This window comes from Erinaceus europaeus, chromosome 2, assembly GCF_950295315.1.
Source record: "Erinaceus europaeus chromosome 2, mEriEur2.1, whole genome shotgun sequence".
NCBI classification, from domain to species: Eukaryota; Metazoa; Chordata; class Mammalia; order Eulipotyphla; family Erinaceidae; genus Erinaceus; species Erinaceus europaeus.
In genome coordinates this window covers 48094468-48118459 of record NC_080163.1, presented here as the reverse complement: position 1 = coordinate 48118459, position 23992 = coordinate 48094468, and the positions used below count along the sequence as shown (strand labels likewise).

The following is a 23992-nucleotide window of genomic DNA, read 5'->3' as shown; positions in this document are numbered from 1 at the left end:
GTAAAAAAGGATGACAAATGGTTGGGACAACAGGTAGAAGTGGAGAAGGTGGGGAGAAGGCTGTCTCAGAATGACCTAAGATAGTCTGAGTCAGAGAAACCAAAAGAAACTTAAAGAGCATGCTGATTTATTGAGGCAGGAGGCCCCAGGACCATGCAGGCAGGCTTGTGGGGGTTTCCTTCGTAGATGAAGTTTGCTGTTTGACCAGACTCCTAGCCACCTTTCTGAGGGAATAAGCTGTGTGCCAGCAGGTAAGCAATAACTTTTTTAAGCTTTTCTTTTTTTCAATAGTGCTCCTGAGGCCACTCTGGAAGCCCATAATTTTTAGTAGATGCCTTAAGGTTACAGAATGCAGCTGACTCCGATTTTTTCCTTTTGTATAACAGTTGGAAAATATGGCTTGTACAAGCAATGGGATCATGAAAATAGCCAACCTTTACTGTTTGCGCTAATATGAGCTTATGTGAATTATTTCACTGAATCCTCATAATAAGCCTATTAGTTTACAAATGAACAGATGGAGGCACAGATATGGAAAATGACTTGGCCAAGATCCCATGGTTAGCAAATTGTGGACATGGGAGGTAAATGTAGATCTACTTTACTATATAAATAAGAGCTGCTAATGAAGACTTGAAAAAGTGAGGGTCAGATTAAAAAAAAAAAAAGGTCATTTTAGCAGGATAAGGCACTTTAAAAATGTTAAATGGATAATAAGGGATTGGAAGTCGAAACCCGTAGTTATTGTCTCTCTTTTTAAAGTATGTTTTCCTCCCCTTCCTTCCTTCCTTCCTTCCTTCCTTCCTTCCTTCCTTCCTTCCTTCCTTCCTTTCCTTCCTTCCTTCCTCCCTCCCTCCCTCCCTCCAATCCAACCATCCAACCATCCATCCATCCATCCATCCATCCATCCATCCATCCATCCATCCATCCATCCATCCATCCATCCGTCCCTCCTGATAAGATACCTGCAGCATGGCTTCACCACTTGTGAACCATCCTGCCTGCAGGAGGAAGGGGGGCTGCCCAATCATTATGCATGGCAACATGATTACCCAGCTTGGTGTGCTACCACGTGGCCCTGCTATTACGTCTCCAATGGGTACCATTTTCAATCTATTGTTCTATTCTAAGAATTCCAGAGTTTTACTCAGAGGGAAAAAAAATACCCTAGTTTCTTTTTTTTTTTTTGATATTTATTTTATTTATTTATTCCCTTTTGTTGCCCTTGTTGTTTTATTGTTGTAGTTATTATTGTTGTTGTCGTTGTTGGATAGGACAGAGAGAAATGGAGAGAGGAGGGGAAGACAGAGAGGAGGAGAGAAAGATAGACACCTGCAGACCTGCTTCACCGCCTGTGAAGCCACTCCCCTGCAGGTGGGGAGCCGGGGTCTTTTTTTTTTTTAATTTCTTTATTGGGGGATTAATGTTTTACATTTGACAGTAAATACAATAGTTTCTTTCTTTTTTTATAAATTTTTTAATTTTATTTATTCCCTTTTGTTGCCCTTGTTGTTTTATTGTTGTAGTTATTATTGTTGTTGTCGTCATTGTTGGATAGGACAGAGAGAAACTGAGAGAGGAGGGAAAGACAGAGAGGGGGAGAGAAAGATAGACACCTGCAGACCTGCTTCACCGCCTGTGAAGCGATGCCCCTGCAGGTGGGGAGCCGGGGTTCAAACCGGGATCCTTATGCCGGTCCTTGTGCTTTGCGCCACCTGCGCTTAACCCGCTGCGCTACAGCCCGATTCCCAATACAATAGTTTCTACATGCATTACATTTCCTAGTTTTCCATATAACAATACAACCCCCACTAGGTCCTCTGTCATCCATTTTGGAGCTGTATTCTCCCCCCGCACTAACCACCAAGAGTCTTTTACTTTAGTGCAATACAGCAACTCCAGTTCAGGTTCTACTTGTGTTTTCTCTTCTGATCTTGTTTTTCAGTATTCTGAATGCTTTTTAGAAATTTTTATTTAAGAAAGGAGACATTAACAAAACTGTAGGATAGGAGGGGTACAAATCCACACAATTCCCACCACACGATATCCATATCCCATCCCCTCCCCTGATAGCATTCCCATTCTCTATCTCTCTGGGATTGTGGACCCAGGGTTGTTGTGGTTGCAGAAGGTGGAAGGTCTGGCTTCTGTATTTGCTTCCCTGCTGAACATGGGCATTGACTAGTCAATCCATACTCCTAGTCTGCCTCTCTCTTTCCCTAGTAGGGCGGGTCTCTGGGGAAGCTGAGCTCCAGGACACATTGGTGGGGTCGTCAGTCCAGGGAAGGCTGGCCAGCATCATGCTGGCATCCAGAATCTGGTGGCTGAAAAGAGAGTTAACATACAAAGCCAAATTGTTGAACAATCATGGACCTAAAGGCTGGAATAGTGCAGATGAAGTGTTGGGGGGGGGTACTCTCTGCAGACTCTTGTGTACTTCTGCTTTCAGGTATATATTTTTCCCTGGTTTATGGACACGTGTGAACCTATGCTCTATCTCAGGGGACCTGGTCTATATCTAGGTTTGGGGACATTATTGGGGAGAGGATCATCTAGAATGGAATTAGAGAATACTATGAAAGGAAAGGTCTCACTCGAGTAATGAAGCTGAAGAGTTGTCATTCCACACCTGAAGTCTCTGGACACAGTCTGAAGTGAAGCATGCTGGGGTGGCACTCTTCGCTTTGATTAGGTTGTGATCGGCGGATGCAATATTATTTGATATGAATTGAGAGAAGCATGTAGGAAAGTGGGCTCCACCCTAAGATTCCAGTACTGGGGGAAATATAGGCTCTATAGTGGAAATGTGAGGTTCCTACTGTCTTAGGGTTCAAGAGGACAATGGATAGTTATTGTTATCACATTATTTGGTAATTGGGTTAATTTTTAAAAGTCCCTTTGTTAGGGTTTACTGTATAATACCCAGCATCTTGTATATAGTGGTGTCACTGGTTGCTTCTGTTCTCCCTGGTCTAGGCAAACCCCTAGTTTCTTAGAAGGAGCCTAGGGTGAGGAAATTTCAACAATAACTTTCTACTGACCCTTAGACTTCAATAAGAGGTATACAATATTTCTTATAGATTTTCTCTGATTATATAAATAATACATGCTACTTAGGAAAATATAGAAAAACAGAAAGGGGAAAATAAAAACTATATAATTACTCACTTTTAGATGTTTGGACCTTATTTATGTGTGTATGTGTGTCTTTATAGTGTCTTTTTTGCAAATGCATACATATGCAAATATAGTATTAAAAAAACCATGACACTAAATATTTTAAGTAATTATTATTGTCTTCATTTCATTATTTTTCATTTTGAAAATATACCAAATGAATCAGTTAACAGAATAAAGCATGAAATGATACACAAGCAAGTTTGTTCAAATAAATGACAGAAAGTTACAGGGGCTTCCTGTGGGGGTACTAGATAAAATATGTGTCAAAGTCCCCAGTTCTTCAAAGAGATTTTAACTTTTCTGTATTACTATATCTAGCTGATAAGCATTGTCTGAAAATTATGCCCAACACAATTATTAGCCCAGTAGACTAATAATTCATTTACTAGGTGAGATTTATAATAAATAAATATATAAAGCATTATAATGTGATGGAGACAAAAGTAAAAGAGCAATTTCCAGGACTGAACTGCAAGTGAAATTCTGGTTCCAATCCCACTTCCTCTTCTCTGGCCTAGGACCTCAGCAATTTCGACATCCCAGCCAAAGCTCCACAGTCCAACATGTACACAGAAGTTTGGCTTTTGCAGGCAGAAACAGGCCATTATGGTCCTCTCTGAGCACCAACTCTTAGAGAGCACATAGCTCAAGCCAGCACAAGGCCAGGGTCTATTTAGTCACTTTAGATACATTGGTACCCCACATATCTTGTCCTGCTCCCAGATCTGACCAGTTCAGGGGTCCTGTGTACTCCCTTTGCAAAGCCTTGACATCTGTTTTGTGTTGGAAGTCAGAGGCTGGTCAAGTGCTTGCTTATTGCAGCTGGATTTGATGATATAAAGTTCTGGCTTCTGAAAAGGCCTCATGGAACTATCCCCTCAGGCCTCCATCAGGATTTTACACCCACTCCAATGGGATGAAGAGAATGGACTTGATTTCATTAATAAGTTATAGCCAAGAGGGAAGTGAAGCATCTGTTTCCCCTGTTTCAGGCTATGTCTCCATGTAACCCTTTCTTTACTGGACCATTCCTTGTCTTGAACTAAGGTGATGTCACTGTCCGGTGAATCCATGTGCTGACTCAGGAGCCAAGGTAACAGAGAAGCTTTGTTCTCACTCCCCAAGCACAGATCACCTTTCTGCTATTGTTTTTTGTTTGTTTCATTTTTCCAGGTTCCATTAAATTTGATACAAAGATTGGACAGCTAAACAACAAATAATTCTATATTTTAAGATAGGATCTCAGCTTCACCTTACTATTTAACTTTGTAAAGCCATAAAGTTCATGAGATTCTCTTTATATATTCTATGTAAACAAAATTCTAAACGAGTTAGGGTTCAAGCCCCTCGTATCGGGGGAGGTCTCATGAGTGGTGAAGTAGTGCTGCAGGAGTCTCCCTCTACCTCTCTGTCTCTCCGCCCCGTCAATTGCGCTCTGTTCTCTCAAATTAAAATAAATAAATGAAAGAAAGAAAAGAACAGAAAAAAAAATGCACTGAGTCACCATACATGCACTGAGTCCCAGCAGCAAGTTTGTTGCCAAGAAAGACAGGAAGAGAAGGAGAGAGGGAGGGAAAATATCCAAATAATAATTCACGCTAAAATACCTTATAAGGATGAACACTGAATCTTATACATGCAAATACTACTTCTGAGTGGTCTCCCAGGCTGATATATATATAGTCACCAGGGTTATTGCTGGTGCTCAGTACCGGCACTATGAATCCACTGCTCTTGATAGCTATTCTTTTCCTTTATCCCCCCCCCCCCCTTTATTACTCTTATGGGACAAAGAATTTGAAAAGGGAGAGGAAATAGAGAGGGAGAAAGACAGACACCTGCAGGCCTTCACAGCTCATGAAGCTATGGGAAGTGTGGGCTCAAACCTGACTCTTGGTGCAGTGCAATTAACGTGATTAACCCAGTATGCCACTGCTTACCCCCTCCACCTCCATGCTCCCTCAGCCCCCGAGATCTTTCTTATTCTTTATTTCAGAGAGGGAGAGAGAGAGGGAAAGGGAAAGGGAGAGGGAGAGGGAGAGGGAGAGGGAGAGGGAGAGGGAGAGGGAGAGGGAGAGGGAGAGGGAGAGATAAAGAGAAGAGAACCACTATAAAATTGCTCCACCATCCATGGAGCTCTGCTGGTGGCCTCATGATGCTCCTATGTGGTGCCAGGGATCTTGCACATAGCGAGGCACACACTATACTTGGTGAGCTATCTCCTTGACAGTAATGCTCGATTTTATAAAGACGTATTTTATTTTTATGAGAACAAGCACACAAGACGAGGGCATAACTCAGTTCTCCCATGCCATATATTGGAGATGGATCCCTGACATTATGAATGTCAAGTCTTAAGCTCTATGGCTGAGTCGTCTCATACACATCCCTAATTATTTAATTTCCTTAGATCTGTTTTTCTCATCCAAGAGAATAAGAGCTATGCTAAAATGCTGCTATACAAAATCATATGGTAACATCTATGAAGTAATTAATAAGAGGTTATATTTAACTAGTTACATGCTTTTTATTTTTAAATTTTCAGACCATGGTATGTTTTTATCATGCTCACTTTTACAATTGATACTGGCTTTTGTATTTCCTGTAGTGATACCAAGTTTCGACTTAATACGAATTCCAGTTTGAACACTGGATTTTTAAAATAATAATTGGATAATAACAGATACATTGCTGTTGCATATATTTTTGTAAATATGCAAACCTTCTGTTTACATAGGAATCAAATCTCCTAAAAAAGAAATTAAGGACAAAACCACAAGAAGATGAGAAACCTAAAATCAATTAAGTAACCAACAACAAAAATCTTAGAGTAGCAGCCTGACAAGTGATCCTGTGGGTAGAGGCAGACATTGAATATGTAAGTCCCTGGGTGTAATTCCCAGAAATACATATACCAATTTAGTGATGTGGTTTCTTTCTCACTTTAAAAGAAAAAATAAAATCCCTGAGTAAATATGGACTATTCTGTGGTAAAGCACTGGAAGGAGTAAGATGATTTTCAATAGCTTTTCAGCACCACCAAGACCTAAATAGCAAAACTGAGTTTGTCCTTATTGTCCTATCCCCTGTATGTGACCCTGGAAGTTCCTTTTCTAATTCTGACCACCTCTGGATAGTGGTCCAGGGAAAACAGCTCAGCTGGTAGAGTGCCCAGTGCTTTAGATTTGAGCCAATGTGCCAAAGTTGTGCTCTGGCTTTTCTTCCATTCTTTCTCTCATATGAGACTCTCTCTCTCTTATGGATCAAAAAAAAAAAAGAGCCTGCTGGGCATGGGGTGGTCTCCCTCAGGAGACCAAAATTATTATTCCTATCCTCCCATATCAAAATTTAAAAAATAAATAATAAAGGGGCTGAGTGTGGCACACCTGGTTGGGTGTACATGTTACAGTACACAAGGACCCAGGTTCGAGCCCTTGGTCCCCACTTGCAAGGTGAAAAGATTCAAGAGTGGTGAAGCAGGGTTGCAGGTGTCTCTATCTTCCCCACCCTCTCGATTTCTGGCTGCCTCTATCCAACACATAAAGATAATTTAAAAAAATCTTTCAAAAGCTAAAAATAAAATAGATAATAAGCATGGGGGGGTTCCTATGAAGATAGCACAGTGATTATGCAAAATACATACATGGTTAAGGCTCTGAGGCCCCAGTTCAATATCTAGCACCACCATAAGTCAGAGCTGAGTAGTGCTCTGGTCTCTCTGTATCTTTCTCTCTATATCTCTTCATTAAATAAATAGGTATGTTTCCAAAGACATAGCCAGAAATTTTACTTATTCAACTGAATACATGTCAGCAAGTGTTTCCTAAGCTTCTAGATTCAAGGCAGCAGTGTGAGTCTAAGGCAGAAGGATGTAAATAACTCTAATTGCAGGGTCCAGTGTAGTAATGGCCACAGACAACCTGCTGCAAGAGGATTTGGACAAAAAAAAAAAAAAAAAAAAGAAGAATTTGGACTTATAAAGGATCTGGTAAGAGGTGACACAACCTATGAGAAGTATTTGTCCCTTAAAAAGACTATTAATTCTTGTTCCCACCCTTCCCCCCAACTGGGAGGTTATTTTGAGTCCATTGTCTACTGGCACTAGCTACTAGAAAAAGGTTTAGTGTCTTGACATCTCTTCCCTGAGATGGGCCAGGCCCTTGCTTATGGAGATCATGCAGTATCCTGTGGCTGCTGAGAGCAGCTGCCTGTGGCTCTGTACATGTCCCATATGCTACCCTCTCAACTGCCTCACCTCTTTAAAAGTCTCTGCTGAATGTCTCTTCCCCAGAGACTCCTGAATACCTCTTCCCCAGAGATTCCTGAATACTTTTCATATCCTCGTGTCTCTTCCCCACTAGTCACACAATATCAAATTTCAAAGGGAAGCTGGAGGTATTGGCACTATCTCACATATTCTGATTCAGTTGCTCTCTTTTTAAAAAAAAATAATAACAGACAACAAAAGCAGACTTTGCTTTTCTTATTTACTTTGTGTCCTAATTAAGTCTTAATGTTTATAAATATATGTATATATATATATATATATTTGTTCAATGAATTAATGAAAGAGAGTAGACTGATTCAGCTTCATCTCTTCCCCAGTCTCTTTGTCTCCCTGGTCTCTAATGTTAACTTTTGTACAGAGGTATTGATGACTTTAGGAAATACACAGGATTAACTGCAAATTGATTTAATCATTCAGAAATCCTCATACTTGAGCTTGGTGGGGCAACTAGCAAATTCATATAATTTCTTAGACATAGGCTAATAAAGGTGACTTAGTGTGGAGCACATCTTTTTAGTAAAGCTCTTACCCTACACAGCACATATCTCATTCCCCTGTCCCACAATCCTTCTTTCAGCAAATATTTATAGGGCACCACTTTATGTGCCAGCCCACTCAAGGCATAGGAGGTAAAAAGCTGAATAGCATAAATAAGGACCCTGTCTTAATAGACAGTAGGGACAGGCAGGGGGGAAACAACCCAGGAAGAGGGTCAGAGGCACCTGGCAGGGTCTGGGTGTGGACCTGGAGACCGGTGGTCAAGGAGAGCTTGTCTGAGTAACATCTGAGAAGTAGAAATATCCTGAGATGTGGGTTGTGGTGGGTGGCAGTGTTGGCAAAGAGGTGTAGGCTGAGAGAAAAACAAGTTTAAAGGCCCAGAGGTAAGAGAGTGAATTCAACTCATTCACTAACTGAAATTTCCCTCTTGGTAGAAACCACCAATAAATTTGATGCCAGGGAGTTCTTGGGATTCCCTGACTCACAATTGGGTCCAGGAGAGGTTGGAGGCAGTGGGTCACTGGTTACACCTCAGGAAATGACTGGAATGTAAGCTCCATGGGGGTAGGACTCTGCTGGATTTATCACTGTCTAAGAATGGGGCCAGTAACGCAGTATATACATAAACAACCATCTGCTGAGTGAATGGATGAAAGACACTGAAGGTGGCCTCATCTTTCTCCTTTGCAGTCACCACAAGCCTCATGGAATCGAAAAACTGAGAGGCATCTCGTGTGCTGGCTGTTCTACTCCATCTCCTCCTGCCCATCTGACCTTAAACCTCCCAGAGATGACACACACTTGTGTATTTTGAATAGTATAGAAGCATAACTCAAAAACTCACTCATTGAAACCTACACATGCAGCCAAAGACAGATGATTTATCCAGTTGTCTGGCAAGTCAGGGCAAGTTGGAGAACATGAGGGACAGGAGCTTTCAATGTCCAGGAGACAGTGATGGCACTCTGCCTCTCCAGTGTCAACTGTCAGTCACCTATTAAGATGCCAAGGCACCTCCCTCCCAAATCTGCTATGGAAGATCAGAGAACTTCACATTCCAAAGCAGCAGCATTTCAGGTGGAGATTATTTATCCTGTAGAGGAATTTTTTTTTTTTTACTGCCAGTGTCAGTGCTAGTGCCAGTGCCAGGTTTGTTCATCTCCTGGAACTGTGAGATTACTAAATGCTGCTGTCACACTCAGAGAAGGCTACTGAGCCAGAGTACCTAGATATCCTGGCTCAGAAGCTGTGGAGTACACAGCACATCGGCTGTCCATGTGAGAGCCTCACTGAGGTCCCGTCACCTCTTACACATCTTAAGTGTAACTTAACTGCATTTAGTTGCTCTGCTTCTACTTTCACTGCTTCTCCACTCAGCAGCAGTAGTATTTTTAAAATGCAAATCTGATCACACCACAACCCAACTTGCATCGTTCAGTAAGGCTTTCAAAGCTCTGCTGATCTAGGCTTGTAGCTTCTCCAACCACAACCCTCTCTCATTGACAGTGAACTATTTTTAGTTCCCCCAAATGGGACATGCTCTTTCTGAACTCAGGACCTTTGCACGAGATCTTTCAGCTTATTTTTTTCTTCCCAGACACTAGGAATATAAATGCCCCTCTGTCCAAGAAGTCTTGCCATCTCCCAGGCTTTGCAGGTTACCTATTATCAGGTAACTGTGGTGCCTTCAATTTTACCACTGTAACATTCAAATCACTGTAGAGTCCTTTGATGGTGGGGCTTCCCCCACTAGAATGTAAACTTCAAGAAGGCCTCACTGCATCTGTCTTGCTCTCCCCTAGATCCCTAATGTCTGGCACATAGCAGGTGCTCATTAGAGAGGTGTCCAGTGAACAGATGAGTACTCAAATCTCTGAATCTTTGGGAATGACTTTACCAATAAGAGACAAAGAGAAAGGGAAATCTCAGATAACCCAAGTTCAATCCTGAGCCTCCTGATCTTTCTAACCCAGGGTTTCACGTTGTTGTGGGTCATGTGTTGTGGTTAGTCCCCAGTTACTGAGAACTGGTTTCTGGCTCTGATCAGAGAAATCTAGGTCTAGTTAACTAGAATCCTAGAGTCATCCTCACTGGGTCAAATCATGTTGGACTGCCTGACAGTGGTCTCTGCCCATCATTCCAGAGAGAGCAATGAAGCTCTCGTGCCCCAGGCTTGCCTGGCCAAACAGAAAGGACAAGTAGATGGAACCTTCACTCTTCCTGCCTCACTCCCTGTTTTAATTTCTTCCCCCCTGGTAGGGGCAAACAATATTTCAGTAAAGGAAATATAAGTAATGGAAAAAAGAGGAAAACAAACATATCAAAAAAGGAAGTGTCCTCTGGGCCAATGCTTTTAAAGAAAACAAGGAGAGTAGATTTAGAGATATTCCAGTGATTTTGCTAAAAAGAGAAAAATAAGCAATCTGGTCTCTCTCTTCTAAGCTGAGTTTCATTCCTCTATCTTGATGTAGTAGTGGAAAGGGAAGTTACCCAGTCCAGGGGTTCTCATTCAGGCCAGGTGAATCCAAAGCCCTAGGGGAGGGGCTCCTGTGCAGGTAGATTCCATCCAGAGAAGAACAGGACACGAGGACAGTGTTCTGCCCTGTACCTTGCAACATATCACTCTGGTAAGATACCCAGGACTGCCCTGAAAACTCCAAGACCAGGTTCTGTGAACTTTGTTAAAGCAACTCCACTCCGGTCAAATTATGCTTAGACCGGTAGAATAACAAAAATTATGGATTGCACTTTTTGGTGGTTGTGTGTGGGGGAGTGGGGGTGGCGGGGTTGGGGCTTGTATTCTATTCATTTTATTCACTTGGCATTGATTAAGTGGCAAGGCCCTGAGTTCACTAAAGCAGAAAAGTGATGTTGATGAAGGATCAAAAAAGAAGGTGATGATAGTAACTCATATTGACTGACATCTAAAGCCTGTATAGGTGTTTTAAGTGCGTTACCTGATTTAAATCTCCCACTTACCCTAGGAGGTATCATCAACTCCACTCACTGGACAAAAAAATAAATAAATAAAGCAAACAAACAAACCAACATATTGGGAAGTGTAGTGACTACTCCAAGGTCAAGTAAAGTGCAGACCCAGCTTGGAGTCAGGGTTTTCCTGCTTTTTTTTTTCACTTTATTGTGTGTGCACGTGGAGGGAGTAGTGATTTGCAGTGCATTTGTTGGCATATGGGCACATCAATGTCCCAAGACCCTTTTTGGTATTCATTCTTAAATATTACAATATAAGTTTCCTTTACAGATCCCAGAGTCTGCTTTCCTTTTATTTTTATTTATTTATTTATTTATTTATTTATTTTTTGCCTCCAGGGTTATTGCTGGGGCTCGGTTACTATACCACAAATCTACTGCTCCTGGCAGCCATCTTTTTATCATTGTTGTTGTGGCTATTATTATTATTGTTGGATAGGGGACAGAGAGAAATTGAGAGAGGAGGGGGAGACATAAAGGGAGAAAAAGACACCTGCAAACCTGTTTCACCACTTGTGAAGTGACCCTACCCTTGCTGTCAGGGAGCTGGGGGTTCAAACTGAGATCATTGAGCTTTGCATTTGTGTTCTTAACCTGATGTGCTACCAACTGGCCCCCGAGTCTGCTTTTCTGATACTTACAACTAATGGAAAAGATTAAAAAAAAAAAAAACCAAAAAACTAACTAGTAAGTGCAAATTACATAGCACTAGGAGACAATGAGCAATCAACATGGGGACTCCTGATGAATCTTATCCTGTTCTGGTTAGTGATCTGGCAGACATTTGTTTCCTGGCTCTCTGACATTGTGAAAGGCAAGTTTCATAACTAAAGCAACCATTTCCCCTCCATGCAAGGGAGCAGTCTGCACACACAGTAGAAAAAGACAAGCAGCCTTTACAGCTCATCCCCTCAGCATGCAGAGGAGAATGGGGGTAGGAAGCACCACAGTCCAGATCCAGGCAGAGAACTTTATTATTTTGTGAGGTCCTAAAGTACTAGGTACCTTGGCTATGGAGGTTGCTCAATGAATAGAACAGGACTTACATATGTGGGATACCAGCTTTGATTCCTTGTACAACATATACCAGAGTAGAATATGCTCTAGTGTCTTTTTCTCTCTCTCTCCACCTCGATCTGGAAAAATGGAAAGAAAGAAAGAGAGAGAGAAAAAAATAAGAAAAAGAAATAAAGAGAAAGAAAGGGAACAGAGAGAGAGGGAAGAAAAGTGCTTGCCAGTAGTGGTGGAATTGTACAGGCATGAAGCTCCAGAAAAACCCTGAAAGCAAAAAGCAAGTAGATTAATTAAATACAAAATATATTAATAATACTATTTGTGGTGAGTCTATCACATGAAAGGTACTGCACTATTTATTTTACACACTCTTACTGAATCTTCAGATTGTGAGAACTTCCATGTGCACAATGCTGTCCCTTAAGAATTAAGAACCAAATGAGCAGATAGTGTTTAGATAAGAAAACAGACTTAAAGGGATTAAGTAATTTGCTTGTAGTCACATTATAAAGTGATGAAGCTAGAGAACACCCTGTAATCTGAATCACACTGAATCCATACCTGGCGTCTCGGCTGCCTCTTATTTTAAACACAAGGACAGACACCATTTGGAATGTAAAATGGGCAAGAATTCTCAACTGCCTTGTTGTTGAGCGTGGGCAGCAGAGAAGAGAGAGAGGGGGTCCGGAGCGAAGAGGAAACACAAATCTTTATTTGCTTTGGCACCTCAGAGTTGGGTGCTAGAGAGGCAGGTTGGGCCACGTGGAGGTAGCAAAAATGGCCGCCTCAAGCAGTAACCTTTCCTGCGTCTGAACACCGGAGTGAAGAGCTGGCAAGAAAATGAGGTTCGGAAGAAGAAGGGATTTTATAGGAGTAGCTTTCGCGAGAATGGGAAGGGGGAGGAGTAACCAAAGCACTCCAAATATCACGGGGATATAGACAATGCCCTGAGGGCACAACATGGCTGAACAGGCACTCTGAGAATGTCCCAACTCTCCCCGGAACTAGCAGTAGCCTGAGGGGACAACATGGCAGATGTGACTGCATCTGCACAATTTCCCAGCACTGCCTGCCATTTTGTATTTGGCTGTGCCAAGCCTCACCTCAGTGTGGGAGACTGGCTAGGTTCTTACTTCAGCAAGTGTTTATAGATTTCCTTCAACACAGTATCACAGTGTGCTGCATGTCAGGCACAAGAGTTCTACACTTTAGAAGTGGGAGATGTGGTCCTCCTTGCAAGAGCTTAATGTAAGTTTACAAATTAACAGTGGTAACAGGGATACAAATGAAACACTCAGAGGTGATTTTACAAGACTTCTGGGAATTTCTGGATTAATTAATGTCTGAAGGTTCCAGTTAGGGCCCCACAAACGTGCAATACCACTGCTGAGTGACCTCCTTGGCTAATTTTTTTTGTTATGTTTTTTGCTGCTGTTGCTGTTGGGGCTTCATGCCTGTGTAGTTCACTGTTCCCAATGGATTCTTTCTCCCGTTTAATCACAGATAGAAACAAAGAAGGTAAAAGATAGAGATGAGACAGAGAGAAGGAGAGATACCTCAACACCCATCCCCTGTGAGGTTTCCACTTGTGCACAGTACTGTTCCTTAAACATGACGCTTGGTCCCTGTTCCTTGCAGATGGTCAAGTGTGTATTCTACTAGATGAACCATCTTCTGATCATCTGGCTGAATTTTTTCTTCTTTCTTTTTTCTTTTTCATTCTTCAATTTAGAGAAAGGGAGAAATAGAGGTAGGAAGAGATACCACACCATTGTTCAACTATTAATGGATATTTCCATGATACTTCCATGTGCTGTTAGGGCTTAAACCCGGTCTTATTGTACATGGTAATGTATGCACTCTCTCTTAGAGAGCGGTTGGCAAGGGCAGAAATCAGGAGTCACTTGTCAAAGCTGAGAGATGAGAGCAGTGCAGCCAAATGCCCTGAAGTATCAGAGGCAAAAGATGATTTCAAGGCTGCCTGTAACATTCTCCTCCCCATTATTCTGGCACATTGGACTCTGGAAAAAGCTCAGGCCCATGGAGCTGGAAAAGTATCTCTCAGGGCAGGCCACATACCCAGAAACTCATGCAGAGAAATCTTGAGAATGGTACTTTGCATCCTGAGAGCAAATTAAAGCAAATGAAGCAAGCTTCCCATTTTTACAAGCAGATTTTGAAATAATAGCCAGCAGATCTGAAACCTGCAGAGGAATTTCTCCTCCAGCTTGAAGATCAGATATATAGATCAGGAAGAAAGCACAGATAAGTAAAGGTATAAAACGAGAACTGAAGCACATTAGCAAGATCACATTAGCAAGAACTCTTAACAAAATGCATGTGTATGTTCTGTTTATAAAGATAAATACGAATTCACCTAAATGCCCAGTGATGGGGGTATTTACACAGCTGTGTGTGTTTATATAATGAACTCTTGTACAATGTTTAAAACTAGACATGTAGGCTTCTGTTTAAAATTTTCCCTATGTCTTCTATTAGAGGCAGTATGTCTATTGTACTAAAGAAAATCAGGTTACTAATGAGCAGATTGTAAATATATTAAAATTGTATGGGGCTGAGGAAGTGGTCCAATGGTAGAGTAGCTGCTTCAACTACATGAAGCCCCAGGTTCACTCCACAGCATCACATGAAAGCAGGAAGCAGAACTCCATGGATGGTGGCATGTAGTTTAGAACTGGTCTACTCACTTACTTATCTACTCACTCCAGCTAAAGCTGCTGTTCTCTCATTGTGACCAAAAGAACTGAGTACCATATGGCAGTGTCTAAGCAGAGGGCAACACCACACTGGCCTTCCACTTTCTCTTTTTATGGCTACCTTTTATTTAGAAGTTTACAGCTATATTAGAGTTAAATTAATTACAGTTAAATGTAAGCAAAACTGTCTGCCACTAATTTAAAAAATTTAAAAGGAAGGAATATGGTAAAGGGGATAATGATCAAAATTAGGAAGCTTCAGAAGGTGGTGCTGACCTTCGGTGAGGGTAAAACTATCTCAACTTGAACAACAAATGTATGCTAGCATCGCTCTGTCATGCCTCATTTCTGTTTTATCATTTTAATGTAAAACAATAGCATGGAAATAACAAATGAGCAACTTGCTCAGGTCATGACCCGGGCAAGGGAGACAAGTTCAGAACAGGATCCCAAGCTAGTCCAGATAAACCCAGCTGGGAGGAGGACTGAAGTGGGAGTCTCCTTAGAACAGATAAAATTTCCTTGCAAGGTTTACCCTGAGGAAAGAGGCCCGTCCACAGGAAGAAGGTCAAGTCTGGTCTATTTTTATAAGAACATTTCAAGTGGTTAGTGGACTTACTTCCTGTGGTTCCCAGGAATTCTGCAGCAGGCTTTTAGGAGGATGTTGGTGATAGGGAGAGAGGACTTGATGAGTGAGAATCAATAATTATCTCTATATTTGTTTCACCTTTTTTTTTTCCATAAAAAGTCAACTTCCTTTAGAGGAGCGAAGTTTATCACAACACAGAGACAAATGCGACATGAAAATTCCTTGGTGTGTGGCAGATCCTTTGGTAAAAACTGCAAACTGGAGATTGATTTATTTAATCATTCTCTCTGATGTTCATTTGACGAATATTTGAGCAGCAACTCGGTGCCAGGCAGCACTGAGGAACAGGGAGAAAATAGCAGATCAACATGGCTCCATCCTCCTGGAGCTTACAATGCTGTGTGTATGGGGGTGGGGTGGGGGGAGACACAGTGTAGATATTAAACCAGTGAATGCATGAATGGATGCATAATTAATCACAAATGATGGCAAGTTTGGGGACAGAAAAGAACAGAAGACAAAAATAAATAACAGGCAGAATGAGAGCTATTGGGATTGTCAGAAAAGTCATGACATATTTTTGTATAGAAAAATATGTCATCAATTTTCAACAGAAACAAGATGGGAAGGCCAGAGAAATCCTCTGAGTAGAAGGCCATCATAAATGTTAAGTGGGGAGAGTTGGAGAAGGACACTGTTAGAAAGGAAAAATCTATAGTAAGGTAGGATGCAGGAGAAGACAGGGGGGTCTGGAACATAGAGGAAAAAGGGAAAGGGAGGTAAGGTCAGGTGATCAGAGCTCATGACCAGGGCTTGGGCTTTACTTTATGGAAATGAAAAGCTTCAAGCAAGGGAACGACCCATCTACTATAGGTATTGAAATATCTGTGTTTCTGTACAGCAACGACTGACAAGGGCCAACAATAAAAAGGGCTATTTCAGAAATCAAATTAGGGGGTAATGGAAGACTGGACTAGGTGTTAATTGTGGGGATTACCACACTTACCTCTGACCTCAGTGGTTGATCATGACAGCTTAGTGAAGCCAATGAGTTAGTAGGGCTGGGAGTGGGTAAAGTGAGAGAAGCGCTTATTTGGGGTGCAAACCTAGTAAGAAAACAAAATAAATAATATTTCCACATCAGATTTGATGCAAAGAAGAATGATGAACAAAATATCAGATTTCTTTGAAAAATGATAGGGTCAGTAACAGTGTGTGAAGGCATACAAGAAGTGTAAGATAAAAAAGAACAAGTCAGTAATACTGAGTCTGTATTTGTTTAAAAGCTTGATGTTCTGTTTACTTCTTAACTCTTACCCTGTGTATCTGTTGTTGCTGACCTGCAAAATGAAGAGGCCACTCTGCACTGAAATGAGTTACTAGAAAAATAAAAACAAAATAAACCGCCCCATCCCCTCTGGTGGTATAAATGGGACACTTTTTGAGAGGGACACTTTTTTTTTCATGTTGAATTGATATTTATCTTAGGACATGCCATGTCAAAATAAAAAAAAATTCAATCCTGGTCTTTAACAATAATATTGTATTATAAAAGCACTTTACAACCCTATCCCATCTTTAAGTATAAGTTACTGGTCTGTGGGCTAATGATCATCTGAAAGCATTTCTCTATTCACACCGATAATCCAAGTGCTCTCTGAATATTGCAAGGTGACAATAAGGGGGTGAGTAGAGGAGGGGAGAGGGGAAGTGATAAGATTTTCCCAGTTAAGGATTTTGTTGCAGTGAGAGGATGAGGAAGTATGATAATATCCTTGTTGTCTTTTCATCTTTATACTGTGTTAAGTATACAACATAAATCAGCAGGTTATTCCTGAGCTGTAACTCAGAATTTTTTTTTTCTTGCAAGTGAAATGTGTTTATTAACTTACACAGCAATTTCACAATAACTAATAAAGGGTGCACTTTTTAATCTGCCTTCTGAGACATAGGCATCTAATAGTTGCTCCAAAATATTTCTATTATAATGTTCACGGCAAAACTAACTCTAGATATCATTTTTTTCCCACAGGGATTACTTATAGTAATTTTTTTTTAAACCCATTACCTTTTTTTTGTTTGTTTTCTCTAAGAGCATACTTTTATTTTTTTGCCTCCAGGGCTATTGCTGGGGCTCCTGGTGCGTGCACTATGAATCCACTCCCCATTTTGTTGCCCTTGTTGTTTATCGTTGCTGTTATCATTATTGTTGCTAGTAGTATTGTTGTTATTGTTGGATAGGACAGAGAGAAATGGAGAAAGAAGGGGAAGACAGAGTGGGGGAGAGAAAGATAGACACCTACTTCACCTCTTGTGAAGAGACTCTCCCCTTGCAGGTGGGAGCCAGGATCTAGAACTAGGATCCTTAGACCGGTCCTTGTGCTTTGTGCCACGTGAGCTTAACCCACTGTGCCATCACCTGGTGCCCTATACTTCTTTTTTACTCCCTCCCCCACCACTAGGGTTTCATGCTCCCAGTGTATTCTTAAAATTTTTTTTCCATATAGAGAGTGAAAGACAGACAGAAAGAAAAGACATTATAGCACTACTCTACTACTTGTGAAATGTCCCCTTTGTATGGCACTCCCATAGGGCCAGGGGCTTGAATTCAGGTCCTTATTCCTGGTAAAGTGTGGATTCAGCTGGGTGAGCTATCTACCAAGATCCTAGAATATATATATTTCATTTTTAAGGTTATTAATAGTCTGCTACAAGATTGTAAGATTACAATTCCATACCACACCCAACACAAAAGTGCCATATCCCCACTTTTTTAATTCATTCTCAAATGTTTATTGAACAATTACTATGCATTAGAATTTATCTAGATGTTAACATTATAGTAATGTTAACAAAACAATCCTGATCCAGCATATGTGTGTGTGTATGTGTTGTGATGAGACAGACTACAACAAGTAAAAATGGTGCTAAGGAAAAGTTTTCTACCTGTGTGTCTGTCTACTTTACTATTCACAGTGACCACTTCACTGCTAATATGTCTGGTCACCAAATATTGAGACTGTTTTCCCTGTAGTGAAAAGTTCTGTGACACCAGTTAGGTGTCCTATAGTTCAACTTAATTCTAACACTACTAAAGGGACAAAAGGTCAGGTCAGTCTCCATCCCACTACACTTCCTTTCCCTCCCTACATACATACATAGGTCAGCTATTAAGCGGACTTGCCCATGACTCCTTCCCTCAAACATGATTAATATTTTAGAGCAGATCACACACTGGCCTTGGGGAAACAGTTCACCTACAGTTTACCACCCTGCCATAAAGTGGTATAATAGAAGATACAGATGAGCAAGAAGAAAGGGATGCACAGGAAATCATGTGAGAAATAGGAAGGAACACCCATGTCCCCTCTGGACACAGGCCTGTTCCAGCTTTTTCACTTGCTCCTCTACACAGATGCTTTTGGGATCTTGCACTTCTGAGTTTTTATAGAGGCTTTATCACACAGGCATGAGGGAGCATCAAACCCATTTTCAGCCCTTCCTGAAAATTCCACACTTTTACCCACAGTCTTGCCGGGCTAGCGTGAGGGTGTTTCTTCCCAGGCACATGCTCTCTGGGTTGGAGAGAAATTGACCAGAGCCAACCTGGGCTGCTGCTTACTCAGTGATGCGGGAGAGAGACCAGAAACTCATGGCAGAGTGGGAACGCAATGCGTCTTTATTGATCAGAGACAATGCTTTTATATATTTTGAACTGGAAGTGGCAAGTTGGAAAAGGAAATGGCTAGGAAAGGGGATGGAGAAAAGGAAAGAGCAGGCTAGGTAGAAACTCCCTTACCAACTGTTGCGAAGGTTTTAACCTGTGGGATAGGTCTCAGGCAAGACAATGATTATGTAAATAGACCATATTATCAACAATGGAGGATGGAGCAAAACAGTTGGGGGGTGGGGTGGGGTGGATGGCTTAAGGCCTGACAAGTCTGTTCTTTCCAGTGACCTAGCTCTAAACAGGATCCCACAGAATGTCATCACATTTGGGCAGTAGAGACTCAGGGGATTATAAGGCTTCCAGGAGTTTTGTGTCAGGAGCCAAAGCAAAGATGAGTATATTTTTTATTATCTCTTACAGGCACATACACAAAATCAGAACTTACTGTAGATAGCTTTCAAGAAACACATTTGGGTCTGAGACAGAAGCAGGAAGATAGGGAGTTACCCTAGGGGAGGTGGACCTGCACCATCAGATACCATCAGGCTTGGAGAGACAGATGCTCTTCTTTGCATAACAGCCAGGTTATTGAGGATACCTTGTTGATAAGAATGTTGGCAGATCACATCAGTCAAACTCCCCAAAGAGGGTGAAATATTACAACTTAATAACCACTTTATTTCTTTTTTCTTTTTTTTGCCTCCAGGTTTTGCCTGCTGGGGCTTGGTGACTGCACACTAATCCACTGTTCCTGGAGGCTATTTTTCCCCCTTTGTTGCCCTTGTTATTTATCATTGTTGCTGTTGTTGTGTAGGACAGAGAGAAATAGAGAGAGGAGGGAAAGACGTGGGTGGGGGGAGAAAGAGAGACACCTGTAGACCTGCTTCACTGCCTGTGAAGCGACACCCCTGCAGGTGAGGAGCCAGGGGCTCAAACCAGATGCCTTCCATGGGTCCTTACTCTTTGCGCCATGTGCACTTAACCCATTGCACTACTGCCAGCTCCCCACTCTAATGGAAGACTGCTTTGGAAAGCAGAACCTAGTCATTGATCTATTGCACCTATGAACAGAGCTAGAGAAAATGTATTCACCCATTGAGGTATGAAGAATAGTTGTAGGAACATGTTGGGAAATGTTTTTGTCTTGTCTACCTCACAACATGGGCTTATATAGATGTCTAGAATTATTAAATTCCAGAGGAACTCTTTGAACCTAACAATGGTAGAGAAATGTCCAGGAATGCAGAATCTTTGCAAATAGGAATTATCTGTAAAAAGATGGCATACCAGAGAAGAAGTCACAAACATTTCTTCATACCTCTTGTTGCCTAATCTGCTTTTTGAAGGCCAGCAATAGAGAAATTCTCCACTTTACAAATAACTCCACCCAATATAGTGATGCTTTGATCTCTAAAACATAAGAGAGGAGTAGTGGACAGAGGAGGAGAATATAAATGGCTTTGAAAAGTCAATTAGTATAAAAAAACAAGGGTAGAAACTATGAGGAGTTGCAAGGATGAAAGCTAGCCATGTTTTGAGTTACCTGGCAAAATGAAAGAAGACTCCCATGAGAAGCCACACTTGACAGATGAGTGTACTGCCATGGTTACAGGTACATACCTATCCCTGTCATTTTTTTTTTTTTTTGAAAAATAACACCTTGTCTGAAAAGTTCAACTTCTCTGAGATACCAGGGGCAAATTTATTTTTACTTCACTTCTTTAATATAAGACTTTAACTCACTTCTAAGAGTTTTTTTAAATCCCTTATCAAATAAGTCTTTTCCCCAGGGCCTTTGATAATGTTCTCTGGTTCCATCTCCTCCCCATAAAATCTACCTGATGACTGCCAAACGCTGGGCAGTGTGTGGATCTGTATGCTGAATACTAATGACATGGTCACAGCATGGTATGGGCTTACTGAAACAGGGCATACAGTGGAAATGGGAGAAATGTTCCTTTTGGAATTTTCATATGGGAACTCAGTGCTGGCAAGTAAAACAAACCTCTAAAAATAGCCAAAGCCCTTATAAAGAAGTAATGCAGATGAAAACATTTTTAAAAACTGTCTTGTGTAGACTCTGCACACTCTAGGCCCTGGAAGGCTGACCACAGGCAGGTGATCATTTCCTTCCTGCTGATGGGCTGTCACATGTGTAGGGTCCTTTGCAAATTCTGGGTCCTGCTCCCCAACCTGCTTCCTGCACAGTTCTGGATGCCTTTTCAGGAATGTAGCTACCAGGGCATAGCTGAGGCCTTCATGGCCCATTTTCAAGAACCAGAATAGACTGACATATGAAACTAGCTCTGTGAGGTTTACATTCCTTCTTCATATCCAAGCACCTTAAAATACAAAACCACACACCGGGATTGGCAACTGCTCTTCCAGAGACACCTGGATATCATCTGTCTGGCAGAAATGTGAGTTTTGGCCTTTTTATTTTTAATGTTTTGAGTGACCCTGGGAAGTGAAGCAGCACAACAGAGTGGCAAGATAATGAACTGAAGTCTTGGGACTTAGGATATTATACTCGACTGGGTCACTGACTCGCTCTGAGAAGTGGTAGAGCCTCTCTGCATCACAGTTCTCTTGACTAGAGAGAAAGACGAAGCAGTCACTTGCTTTGTAACATAGAATGGAAAACAAATACAAAATGACTACAAAGAACCTAAAGTAGTCTGTCTCAGTAGTCTGTCCAGAGATGCTTATTTATTCATAAGATGCTTTGTGGAAAACCCCAGTGCTATAAAATACGTAAATAATCAACACAGCAAAACAAAGACTCTTACTAGCAACATTAATCATGCTTTCTGCTTCCTTATGATATCCAGGGCCCTTCCCTGGCCTTGCTTCAGTCATTCTTCGTGGTCCTGTGGGATAGCAGTAGTCTTAAGAGCTTCATTTTACAGATGATATAACTAAGGCTCAGAAACATTTAAGAATATACTGGTCATAAAGTGGTTGAGGACAGAGCAGAAGCCAAAACAGAGGTCAGGTTATGAGAATTTTTTTCTATTTGTCAGTGTTTCCAACAGCCTAAAGTAAGACCATTTGCTTAGCTCCCCCCACCCCGATATATACTCAGTCCTTGAGAAGTAATGGCAAATGGCACTACTATGACAAATTTCAAGGTGGATTTGACTGACCCTGTGTCATTCTGTGGAAATATCAGATGGCCAATTAGGAAGGTGCTGGCGAGGATCATTGTATGGCTGGGGCAAGAGACAGGTTTTTTTTTTTTTTAATTTTTTATTTATAAAAAGGAAACATTGACAAAACCATAGGATAAGAGGGGCACAGCTTCACACAATTCCCACCACCAGAACTCTGTATCCCATCCCCTCCACTGATAGCTTTCCTATTCTTTAACCCTCTGGGAGTATGGACCCAAGGTCCTTGTGGGATACAGAAGGTGGAATGTCTGGCTTCTGTAATTGCATCCCCACTGAACATGGGCGTTGACAGGTTGATCCATATTCCCAGCCTGTCTCTCTCTTCCTCTAGTGGGGAAGGGCTCTGGGAAAGCGGAGCTCCAGGACACACTGGTTGGATTGTCTGTCCAGGGAAGTCTGGTCGGCATCATGCTAGCATCTGGAACCTGGTGGTTGACAAAAGAGTTAACGTACAAAGCCAAACAAATTGTTGACCAGTCATGGACCTAAGGGCTGGAATAGTGAGTGATGAAGAGTTGGGGGGGGGTCCTCCATTTCGTAGATAGCTAGTAGACATATTTTAGTTATATTCCAAAGGGCCTGTGGCTATACTAGTTTTTTTTCCCTTTTTCTTTTTGCCCCTGAGCCTGAAATATGACATGCCAGAGGATTCAAGTTATTGTCTAGGAAGATGATGTCATGGCTGGAAAAAGGACCAGAAAGCTGGATCAGGGAAGAGAGTAGCTCCCTAATATGGGAAATATAAATATAATATAAATATAATAATATGGGAAATATAAATATTGTATAAATATTGTTGACTCTAAACCCCATCAATTTGATGTGATCTGGGGCCCATAATTAGCTTAGGAGCCTATGTGACCTCTGCATCCTTCTAGATCAGAGCTCACATTCTGTGGTCATAAGTAGGAACATTCCAAGCTGCCCCATTATCAGGACCCATCTTCCTCAGGTGTAGCATACAGTATGTTGTCCATCCTCGCTTTGGAGGCTGGAACATACTCTACCGTTGTTGATCCAAGTTGAGGGCAAGGTCCTATGGGGGCTCACAAAGGAGTCTATTGCGTTGCTCCTGATAGAAATGACCATTAAGAATGGAGACAGGAATTTATTCGAGGTCTAGGTCCATCAAGTCTGTTTGGGAATCTCAGACTCCCTGAATAGGGCTCCAGCTGTTGGGGTAGCCTGATAGTGACTAAAGAGTTAAAGAATGCCAGTTTCTTGCCTTTACTCAGCTTTTGCAGTACTTGCTTTGATGAGGTTAGCTTTGGAGTAAGTGAGAAAACTCTAATAGGAAGTAGATGAGGAAGGTATCTAAATCTAAGTAGACACTATTTCATTGTGAACTTGATACTGACTCACTACAGACTATTGTGTATTTTTGCTTTCAGATATATATTTTGCCCTAATTTATGGATACATGTGAACATATGCTCTATCTTATGGGACCTGGTCTATATCTAGATTTTGGGACTTTGTTAGGAAGTGGACATCCATGAATGGAATTAGAGAATACCATGAAAGGAAAGGTCTCACCCGAGTAATGAGGGTGAAGAGTTGGCATTCCACGCCTGACATTTCTGGACACAGTCTGAAGTGAAGCATGCTAAGGTGGTACTCGTTGCATTGATTAGGTTGGGATCAGCAGATGCAATATCATTTGGTATGACTTGAGAGAAGCATGCTGTGTTGTTATGCTTCTAAATTCTTCTTATAAGACCTTCTGTTTTGATCATCACATTAGGTTCGCTTGTATTACTTATGATGTGGTATATTTACATAATCACTCTTTTACCTGGGTCCCGCCCAGCCTGCAGGGTATTGGTTTAATCCCCACTGGTTAGATGGAAGCTTTCTATGTTCTGTTCGTGC

The 23992-nt window shown here is 41.5% G+C and overlaps 1 protein-coding gene across 5 annotated transcripts in view; it reads left to right on the top strand.

The window, feature by feature from the left end:
- The window catches only part of FGF1 (fibroblast growth factor 1), a 141849-nt gene that overhangs the window by 70343 nt on the left and 47514 nt on the right, over nt 1-23992 (top strand). The window contains exon 1 of one of the 5 annotated variants that reach the window (XM_060180209.1): nt 21087-21367. The exons of the other annotated variants lie outside the window; for them this stretch is intronic. The gene's annotated coding sequence lies outside the window, so the exon portion shown is untranslated. Of the gene's footprint in view, nt 1-21086; nt 21368-23992 lie in introns of those variants that run through there. 5 annotated transcript variants of the gene reach the window in all.